The sequence below is a fragment of the Sitophilus oryzae genome, unplaced genomic scaffold (genome assembly GCF_002938485.1).
Source record: "Sitophilus oryzae breed Bouriz unplaced genomic scaffold, Soryzae_2.0 scaffold_1614_pilon_pilon, whole genome shotgun sequence".
Lineage (NCBI taxonomy): Eukaryota > Metazoa > Arthropoda > Insecta > Coleoptera > Curculionidae > Sitophilus > Sitophilus oryzae.
The window spans coordinates 824674-834208 of NW_022146297.1; positions in this window are offsets into that span (position 1 = coordinate 824674).

Here is a 9535-nt window from a genome sequence, read left to right on the forward strand (position 1 = left end):
CGTCACCCGCCGTTCTCGTCGACGCGCGATGGCCAGCAGCAGCCAGACGTGTTCCGTTTATGTACGTATTTAGGTGGCGTACTAAGACATTTTGTTGCTTTAGCGTTGATTGGAGGAGCTTTTTATGCTTTTTTGTGCAGTTATTATTTGTATGTGTTGTGTATTCTGAGAATTGTTAAGTATTGGCAGATTCCGGGTTTGTAAAAGCACAATCAGATAACTTGCCAAAAGTCGATGCTTTTATGTTGGCTGCTTTTATAAATACAAATTCCCAATTTATTGGTGCTGAATTACGAGGAAAAAAACAGAGAGGTATGTAACATTTATTCTTTGTAGTACTGAGGCATACTTAAGTATAAGTAGGTACCTACTGTTACGAACTTTTATATAGTTATAAATATTAATGTTATAAACTTATTTTTCAGATCAGGTAGGGAGACGTACGGAGATAATGCTATAGGTTATGTAGAAGTGAAAAGAGACAAAAATATTTGTTTAGTACGTGGAAAAATAACTCCAGAGCATAGCGTGAAAAAGAATTTTTTTATATATTGACACCCCCTTTCCCTTGTTATTTTTAAAGATTGTTTTTTTTACGAAATTATAGGAAATAAATTGTTTATCAGTAATGAAAATATTATATAAGGTGTCCCATAAGCAAACGCCAAAATTAAGTTACTTTTTTAAGTGAGACACCCTATATATTTTTGGATTCTTCGGAAATTTCTAGATATTCTAGATATATTTCATGTATAATGTCCTATACCTATCTTCAAATGTTTACGAAATATTGACAGTTGTAAAGCGAAAAATACCTACAATTTTCTGGACCACCTTTTTTGAGACACCCTGTATAACTAGAATTAATTTTAAAAGAGAGTATATGAAAAACCATGCAACTCTTTTATTTAATGTTTTCTTCTAAAACTTGCAGTTAAGGCTGTATGTGGGTGTCAAAATATAATGAATAACCCTGTACATTCAAATTTCATATACCTATGTAAGACAATATATTTACATAAATATATGAACTTACATCAAAATGATCTTCAAAACAATAAATCGTAAAAATAGAGGATAATTTAACGTTTTTCTTTTCATCTCTTCTCAAGGCCTTGGACCATTTTTTTCTGTTTTCGCTCATCCATTACTATTTATAAATATCACTACTAATTATGTATTAATTAACACAAATAACTAAAATTTTGACTCGGATTCAACAGCGTTTAAAAGCAAACTGTGTAAAATAAACACGCGTCTGGCTTCATTCAACCAGAAGAGCGGCGGGTGACGTCACAGCGGCAAGGCGCGGTAGAAAGCGTTTGCCCGGCCATTTAAATTAACAATATTTAATTATTTTATATTAGAGGCATTTCTTAACCGATATCAACGATTTTTTTTTGTTCAATTTGTAATTATATGAATATTATTTAAAAACATGCATTTTCCTCATTATGGTGTAGCCTCTCTCACATATCTAGATAATCTATTTGTAGTTGGGCCATTGTCTATTTTTAGCTACGCGGGTCCAAGTTATCCCTCTTCTATCTCCTAATATGATCCTCGCTGTAATTTTTGTGGTCCATCTGTTGTCCTTCCTTCTTGCTAAGTGTCCTGCCTATTGCGATTTGAGGGATTTGGTTCTCTGGATGACATCTACTACCTGGGTCCTCTTTTGTCGTATCCACTCCATTCTTTACGGTCTTTCTTGGTTATTCTCGGCATATTTCGTTTCATTGAGGGTTGTACAACCTGCAATTTTTTTGTAATGTCCGTTTTAAATGCCCACGTTTCGCATGCAGATGTCATGACTGGTAGTACACATTGGTCGAATGTTTTCTTCTTTAGATAAAGTGTCATTCTAAATTTGAATATGATTTCTTCCATAAGTACTCAATGTTAACTTAATTCTTCTTTAAATATATATTCTTCAACTATTTCCAGTGTTGTGTTATTTATTAGAATGTCTTTTTTACTAATAATCCGACCAATATAAACCCTTAAAAACTAAACTAAAATGTAAATTATTATCTTTATCTTACAATCTTATTAAATTAATTGCCTAATATTTCAATTCTTCTTATTTTTTAAGGATTTTCAAAGGTATTATTATAATATCATTAATCTAATATTGAACGATTTGTTGCAAAAAAGAGAATAGAATTAAAACTGTGCCCAGGCTGTTAAGTAAGGTTTCTTAAAAATCTCTTCGGTGTTTCACGATTTTGAAACACCGAAGAGATTTTTTAAAGGTTGCATTGATAGAATAAGTTTAAGATTATAATTAGATCTCAGATACTGACAAGTATACATACTATAAATGTCATTTGTAACTGCAGGAAACGTATTATATTTTGAACATACATATATTTCGTTTACTATTTTAAAATATACCTATTTTATATACTATTTTTATAAATAATTATAATTTATTCTGTTACCTTTTCCATGGGAAACAAAAGCAAGCAAAAAAAATCTCAGTATGAAAAAGCGGTTCACATTTAAGATTTTCTATTATCGTTTACAATAGATATACTCATAAAAAATATTTTATTGTTATCGATTTATTGCAAGTAATAATGGTAATATAATGTTTTTATAGTAATAATGAATTAATTAATATTAAATTTATATTTTTTTAAATTAATAAATTTTATATATATATATATATATATATATATATATATATATATATATATATATATATATATATATATATATATATATATATATATATATATATATATATATATATATATTACTTTTGGTATTTTATGTTTTTTGAAATAAAACTTATTTGTAGATGGTTATCGCAAAAAAATATTTTAGAAAAGTAAATATAAAAACTGTGCATGATTATTGCAAATTTATTCTTAAAAATTCTGCTTTACACGTAATTCTACCAAGGATATAGTACAATGATCATATCGTATATAGTCTGATAATATACATATGTACAACTCCAATTGTTGATTAAGAACGAAAGTATATGTTAATGTCCCTAAAATTTTAAATACCTATGTTGAATGAACAACTACATTTGCATTTGCCTTGAATAACACATACAGGGTCAACACAGATACATCACCGATAGACAGGATCGACAGGTGATACATCGAAATTAGATACACTATTCTTTTGACACCCTGTATAAAATGACAGCCATCTCAAGACATCATTTGCAAGCCAACTATCAGGGCGATTTTTCCATCATATAAAAATATAAAATTTAATCTAGAAAGGGAAATGAAGATTTCGGCTGAGACTAATACAGGGTCCGGTAATAGTGCGTCGGGCATCTGTAGCTCCTATAATAAAATATTTAGGAATGTTCTTTATAGTTCAGTCATTGGGGATTTTTGCTTGAAAAAAAAAGGTGCCCAAAATCGGTATTTTGTGAATATCTTGAAAACTATGCATTTTTCGCGAAAATTTGAGGAGAGCAAAATTAAAGAGAATAAATTTCCTATAAAAAGGTTTTATGAAAATTTTCGCTAAAGTCAACCGTTTAGGCACAAAATCCCTGAATATTTTACAATTTTGCGTAAAATATGATATATTATGTCTAGTCGATTTTCCGAAATCAAATGTCGATTAGGGTTCACTAAAACTAGTTTTAGTTTAGTTTCTTCACTTTTTTCATAAAACAGTGGTGTATCATTAATTCGCTCATTAATTTATGAATAATTAATTTTAATTATTGAAAATGTGTTCTTGTTTCCACACCACCCAAGAGGTAAAGTATATGGCGCGTTTATTTTAACGTGGTCTCCCCGGAGGCCTACTCCTCTAGATAAATTAAAAACTTTAACTTATCTGCACAAGCCCGAGGGATCTGGCTCATTGACGTCAAAGTCGATCGTGTCTGCTGTGCTGGGCTCATCAGGATAGTCTCTCAACTCTTCATCTTCAGCCGCCAGAGGGATATCTACAGGCAAGTCCAACTCCTCTTCATCGGATTCGTGGAGTGACACTTCAGTGACGTTGTCACAGGATTTCCCATTGCAGTATGCACCAATCATTAAACATTTTAATCCTGCTTTTCTGCATCTGCAGGCTTTACCATAGTTGTTGGTTTTACATTTACAGGATAAAAATGCCAATAGGGATTTTGGAGCTGGATTTTTCAACATTGTGACTGGAGTAATGCCTGTTTTTGTTTTCTTGCAACCCCATTCTTCGGCATCATTGGTACAACCAGACCAATGCTGAATCTGGTGGTAAGTTCGCAATGAATGCTATCAAGCACGATAATTAATTATTCATAAATTAATGATACGTCACTGTTTCATGACGAAATTGAAGAAATTAAACTAAAACCAGTTTTTGTGAACCCTAATCGATATTTAATTTCGGAAAATCGACTATACACAAATATCATATTTTACGTAAAATTGTAAAATTTCCAGGGATTTTGTGCCTAAACGGTTGACTTTAGCGAAAATTTTTATAAAACCGTTTTTATAGGAAATTTTATTCTCTTTAATTTTGCTCTCCTCAAATTTTCACGAAAAGTTCCGATTAAATTAATATCTCCGAAACTAAAGTTCCAAGAAAAGTCGTAATATATCTACAAATTCATTTACCCACTAGTGGATATAAAAAGCATTTTTGGTAAACTCTGTCTCAAATAGTTTCTGAAAAATAAAATTAATTTTTGTAAAAAGTTCCGATTAAATTAATATCTCCGAAACTAAAGTTCCAAGAAAAGTCGTAATATATCTACAAATTCATTTACCCACTAGTGGGTAGAAAAAGCATTTTTGGTAAACTCTGTCTCTAATAGTTTGTGAAAAATAAAATTAATTTTTGTAAAAAGGTCCGATTAAATTTATATCTCCGAAACTAAAGTTCCAAAAAAATTCGTAATATATCTAGAAATGCATTTACCCACTAGTAGGTATAGTAGACACTCGGAGATATTAATTTTAATTTCACTTTTTTTTGAGCTACCCTATACAAGTTAAAATATTTTCGTCAAATACATCCTCGGAGATACTTTTTGCAGTTAACAAAATTCTCAAGTTTTTTATTATAGAATCTACAGATGCCCGACGCACTATTGCGGGACCCTGTATTTTTAAAGAATTATTTTTATCGGACACCATTAACCACGGGTACCGTTAACCACGGGGGGGATTCTCAAGCCCCCCCCCTCTCTTAGTTTAATTAAGCAATACGATATTATTAATTTATATTGTCACAAACAATTCTGGAGTATGTACTTTGAGTTAAGGTTTGACTTTGGTTTGAGTCTAGACCCCCCCCCCCTCTCCCGAACCCTGGATCAGCCCCCAAATTGGTGACCAAAAATGGAAAAAATATAAGTGACTTAGGTATTTAAACTTTATATGCACGGTTTATAAAAAGAATATATTGAAAAATGATTTTTGTCAAGACATTTATTTGTAAAATTACCAAAATTAATAACGAATATTTAAAGATAAAACAATCAGGGCCGCCGGAAGGGAAATATTGAGACCGGGCGAATACCGTACCTGCCCCCCCCCAATAGTTAACATGTTACCATAACAACTAAGCATATTTATGCTACTTTAACAATAAAATTTCATTTAAAGGTACTTCAAAATTCTTCTCTTCATTCAATCTTAGTCCGCGGTTGTTTTTTCTATACCAGGTGCATCTCGAAAGTTTAATTTTTTTAGATAAAAAATGAAATTTGGTATGTTAGTATATGACATAAATTAGGATTGATTGACGTATTCAATTGTTTTTGATCACTCCCTGTTTCAACGAAAAACTATTGATTTTTAAATGGCACCATCGGTATATTTCTGGTTGCGATAGAAAATGACACTCTGAGTAGAATGACATCCCATATAACACAACACAATCCTATAGATATCTTGAGGATATCTACCAAGGATATAGTAAATATCTTAGGGATATCCAAAAACCAGAGGAGGATATTTATGGGATATCCAAGTGGGACAAAAAAAGTCATCTTCAAGACATCCCTAGGCAAGCCTTTTACGATTATTTGGAATATTTCTAGGATAATACAAGGATGGATGTTGCGAGCATTATAGAATATTTTTAGGACATTACATGAGGACTGTTATTTGACAATACTTACTTCATCCTTTGTTTATAGTAAAAACGTTCGCGATTTAGTTTTATTTCGCCACATTTTGACGTTATTCATTGGATATTTTTATCAACAGCTCGAAAATATACCTACATAAATATGTCAATGAATTTTGCGTCAAAATTTATAAGTTTATTTGTATGAGTTAAGAGCTTTCAATTTATACTGTACCATTGGAAAAAAAACGGCGTTCAATTGGCTTGAAAATTACGATCGATGACATTCCCCATCTAATCTTACGTACAAAATAACAGCTATCTTCATTTCCAAGCCACCTCTGACGCCGTTTTTTTCGATCGTATGGTATTATACCAGATTATACTACCCTTTATGGAGTTTAGCAGTTTATGTCTAGCAGCAACAGTTTACATCAAAGTTAGCACACAGGATACAGGTATAATTTCTAACACCACACATTCCAGAAACTCACAATTTAAACCCAAAAATAAGATTTCTGTTTGAATAGATCAAACACGAAAATGGGTTTAGGTATAAAGAACAAGCGATTTTCAACAAATTTTCACCTATAATTTTGTCACAAATTCTTCATTATGAGACCCTGAGTTGTTCATCGTTTTTCGACATTAGTTGAGGTTAGGATAGAATTTCTGCTAGAACAAGGCTAGAACTATGAGTATAAGAAAAAACTAAATCAAACTCAACCAGTTTTGTTAGTTTCAGTCATTTTTAAGCCCATCCAATATCGACAAATGACGGAATTCACCTCGAATTTCACTAAATCAAACTGAATAATACACGATGCAAAAACAAACAACTGTCGAGATGGATTGTGAGAAATTTTTTGCGCGGGCGTTTTAAATTCTCTGTATTACTGGGAGTGGCCAAGCGCATAAATATCCAGATTATCCACAAGATACCAACAGGAAAGTAGTACATTATTTATTTTTCCTAAATATCTAGACGATATTGTTAGGATATTTTATTATCATGAGCATGTTTGGATATCTCAGCTGGATGTACATTAGATATACGACAGAGATATCCATAGGATATTCTATTCTGAGACATTTACAGGATTTCAGGATGTCTGGAGAATATCCTATAGATGTCTTTATAAGATGATCTTATAATGGGACATTCCGACATTCTATGAATATCCTGCGGATATTGTGTGTTATATGGGATATCATAAGTCAACTTTTTACATTTTTGCTCAATAAATCGTATTTTAAATTTCAATCTAGAGTGCCATGGCTGTGTTAAAAACACTAATTTTTAAACAATGTGCCTTGAAAAATAGATTTGATCCTCTAATGTTTTTCGTGTCTTGTCCTGGTCGGTTAAAAAATGTCCAAATCGTATTTTTAATCATATGCCAATTTTTTCAAATGGAACAAATGGTTCATTTGCATATTTGGAAAAAGAATTTTTTACGAATAATTTTGTACCACACACTTGATATTTCGAGTCAAATTGTCGTTATGAACCGTATGTTACAATTTCAAATAATCCATATGCGAAAATGTCAAAAGTTGACATATGATATGTCATTCTATTGAGATTGTCATTTTCTATCGCATAAAGTAGAAATATAGCGAGGTTGACATTTAAAAATCAAAAGTTTTATTAATTTCCGGTGAAAGAGGAAGTGATCAAAAACAATTGAATACGTCAATTAATCCTAATTTATGTCGTATACTAACATACCAAATCTCGTTTTTTCATCTGAAAAAATAAACAAGTTATAGGAGTGAGCCAGTTTAGAGATGCACCAGGTATATAAATGATAAGTATAAGTGATCTTTGAAAACATTACTATTTAGTTGCAAGCAATTGCATTATTTTTCTATAAGCATTTAAAAACAATTCTTTTCTTTTTTACAATAAATTATTTCGTGCAGAATCAGTATAGGTGTTTTGTCGGCTTCAAAATGAGGATCAGCCAGTGTTTGAGATTTGAGATGCATTCATTTGTCTTGCTTTAATGAGAAATTTCTACGATTCTGGTACCATTTACCATATATTACTAGATATTCAATCCAGAACAATCAAAATAACCAAAAGATTGATATTTTTCCCACTACTGTTAATAAATTAATGAGGCAAACTTACAAGCTTTTTTTTGATAATAAGGATATCGGGATCCTATTTAGCTTCTTGCGAATGAATATTTGTCTCATATAATTTTAGGGCAGATTAGCCATTACCAAATAAAGGGTGTGGGTAGTAGACAAAGTGCAATTTTGAGCAACAAGCAGTCTAAAACTGTGAATTTTGCTGGTTCTTGACCCAAACCAGTTTGTTTAGAGAAAATTTATAAAAACAAGAATTATAGAAAGAAGGGTTATTTACAAAAAGTTGATAGCTTTTCAGTTATAAGTAAAATACCACGAACAATTTTTTTTAAATATTTTAGTTGCTGGCGTGGCGCCCCGGGCGGTGGCCCGTGTCGCCCGGCCCTTCCGCCGGCCCTGAAAACAATAAAAATATATCTTTGGATTAAATGGTCTATTGTTTGTGTTGTAGTATAATGTTTAATGTTTATTTATATTTGCTATGAAATACGCAATTTATTATTGAAGAAATCTAATAAAACTATTCATCTATTACAACAGCATTAGGTAATGCACAATGCAGAATCGTGAAATACCGGAATGATTTTTTAAAGGTTACGTCAAGAATCAGGTGTTTGAAGATTAAATATTATCAATACAAGACATGCTATGGAGGGAACTATAAAAGTAAAGGTAACACTTATTATTTATTTATTTTATGTATTTTTCGTAGCTGGAATTTCGTCCTCTAAAATAGATTTTTGCATATTTTAATTTAGATTTAAATAATTTGGAAAAAATAAGTGGAGCGGCCTTCACATATTTTCTGAGATTACATAGATAGTCTATATTTTATGTAAATTTTGTGAAAAAACTAATGATTGTATTAATCTCTTTTAAATATCGTACAACCGAAAAAAAATGGCGTCAGAATTCCATTCCATAAATATATAAATATATACCGTGAAAATTTTGTTCAAATATTGGCTACCCTATTAATTTTATAGCTAAAAAAAAAAACAACGCTTTATTGTACAAAAAGCCAAAACAGCTTCATTCGACAGAGCAAAACAAAAAAAGCACAAAAACAAATATACAAATAATACCAAAAATGTCATACAATACAAATCAATTCAAAAAAAAAAAATTACGTCATAAAATTACAAATAAAACACATATGGACAGAATTGCAGAACACAGGCGTATCTAGAAAATTTTACAAAAGGAAAACTGTAAATGGATAAAATCATGTTATAATAACATAAAATCAAGAGTTATAAAATATTAAATACTAGACCTTTAACCAGTGTGTGAGATGATCAAAATATTAAAATTAAAATTCTAAATTGTTCATGATTAAACATCAACAAAAAAGTCGTTTACCGCATATAGGGCTCTCTCCAGTAAGTAT